Raw genomic sequence first — 2,581 nt, forward strand, 5'->3', positions numbered from 1 at the left:
GATCAAAAAGTAAAGTTTTCCAGACGCCCTATACTTTGGTTGAAAAGAGGAGCTTATAGCTGTAATTGAGGTATTGACTGCTTTTAATATGCCTATTAATGTGATTTCTGATTCTTCATATGTGGTTCATTCCACGCAGTTAATTAAAAATACTCAGTTATCATTTCATACAGATGAACAAATGGTAACAAAAACAAAAAAAGGGGAGAAGCAGGGATTATGGGACAGCTGATACACAATTGAATCTAGCATTATTAACTTTAAATTTTTTGAGCCTGCCCAAAGGCAAGATGTTATCAGCAGCTGAACAGTATCTACAGAAACCAGCTGCAAAGACAGAAGCAGAACAACTGATTTGGTGGAAAGATCCAATGACAAAAAGTTGGGAAATAGGTAAAATAATAACTTGGGGTAGAGGTTATGCTTGTGTTCCTCCAGGACTGAATCAACAGCTGATTTGGATACCATCAAGACACCTGAAACCTTACCATGAGCCAAATGCTGAGGAAGAGATTCCAGGAGGATTCTGAGGACCCCTCAGTTGCAGCCATGTCGAGATTGATGCTGATGAGGACCCCAACTGTCACAAGAAACACCTGTTGAACACAGCCACCCACCTGGGGACAGATCAAGATGCTGTCACTGATGGTGGAAGAAAACCTGGGGAAAGCAGGACAACCAGTCACAATGAGTAATTTAATGGTAGCTATGATAGCGATGATCACCATTGCAGTGAGTATTCCTTCAACAAGGGCTGACACAGAGATCAATTATACTTATTGGGCATATTTATTGAACTTGGCTGGCAATAATCCCGGGCTGTAATCACTCTGTGACACAGTTACACATGCTTTCTGATCTCAGTATTTGCCATAATAAATCTGCTCCTGTAATTGAGGTTTACTGCCCTCAAAAACCTGTTTGTAAACAGGATTGGATCCAGTTAGAAAAAATGAACGTACTTGTTTAGGAAGATTGCACTGCAGAACAGGCAGAGGTGCTGCACAATGATTCCTATGGAATCATTATTGATTGGACCCCAAGGGGATGTTTAGCTTGAATTACACCTCTTAGTCTGCCTGCCATGGCCACACTAGGTTCAGCTGGTCTGAACAAAATGGTCAGATGGTAGAAATAATAAGTAGGGCAAAAGTTCCTATTATCTGGAACCATAGCAGTATAGTGGCACCTCAGCCTCAAATGATATGGCCCTTCATAGGAGCTAAACATAAGGATTTGTGGAAACTTAATAGCTCTTAGTAAGACCAAATTTGGGAAAGAATAAAAAAGCATCTAGAAGGACACTCTACAAGCTTGTTTGTGGATATTGCAAAATTAAAGAACAAATATTTAAAACATCCCAGGAACACCTGACATTAATGCCAGGAACTGGAGTGCTTGAGGAAGCTGCAGACAGATTAGCAGCTAGTAACCCATTAAAATGGATAGAAACACTTGGAAGCTCTGTGGTTTCAATGATGATTGTGCTTTTAATCTGTGTTGTTTATCTTTGGGTAGTCTGCAGATGCGGATCCTGACTCCTGCAAGAAGTAGCTCACCATGACAAAGCTGCCTTTTCTTTTATCGCTTTGCAAATCAAAGAAGGGGAACATGTTGGGAACAGACCCCCTCAAAATCTGGCCATAAACTGGCCCCCAAACTGGCCATAAACAAAATCTCTGCAGCTCTCTGACATGTTCATGATGGTTATAACACCCAAGCTGGAAGGTTGTGGGTTTACCAGAATGAGGGCAAGGAACACCTGACCCACCCAGGGCAGAAAACCGTTTAAAGGCATTCTTAAACCACAAACAATAGCATGAGCGATCTGTGCCTTAAGGACATGCTGCTGCTGCAGATAACTAGCCAAACCCATCCCTTTATTTTGGCCCATCCCTTTGTTTCCTGTAAGGAATACTTTTAGTTAATCTATAATCTATAATCTATACAAACAATGCTTATCATGGGTTTACTGTTAATAAATATGTGGGTAAATCTCTGTACGAGGCTCTCAGCTCTAAAGGCTGTGAGACCCCTGATTTCTCACTCCACACCTCTATATTTCTGTGTGTGTGTCTTAAATTCCTCTAGTGCCACTGGGTTAGGGTCTCCCTAGCCAAGCTGGTCTTGGCAGTCTTCAATCAATCTTGAATTAATTTTTGTATAAGGAGCAAGGCAGGGATCCAGTTTCAGCTTTCTACATATGGCTAGCCAGTTTTCTCAGCACCATTTATTAAATGGGGAATCCTTTCCCCATTTCCTGTTTTTATCAGGTTTGTCAAAGATGGTTGTAGATGTATGGTGTTATTTCTGAGGGCTCCATTCTGTTCCATTGGTCTATCTCTCTGTTTTGGTACCAATACCATGCTGTTTTTGTTACTGTAGCCTTATAGTATAGTTCGAAGTCAGGTAGCATGATGCCTCCAGCTTTGTTCTTTTTGCTTAGAATTATCTTGGCAATGTGGGCTCTTTTTAGTTCTATATGAACTTTAAAGTAGGTTTTTCCAATTCTGTGAAGAAAGTCATTGGTAGCTTGATGGGGATGTCATTGAATCTATAAATTACCTTGGGCAGTATGGCC

Source organism: Rhinopithecus bieti, unplaced genomic scaffold, assembly GCF_001698545.2.
Source record: "Rhinopithecus bieti isolate Rb0 unplaced genomic scaffold, ASM169854v2 scaffold_33903, whole genome shotgun sequence".
Taxonomy (NCBI): Eukaryota; Metazoa; Chordata; class Mammalia; order Primates; family Cercopithecidae; genus Rhinopithecus; species Rhinopithecus bieti.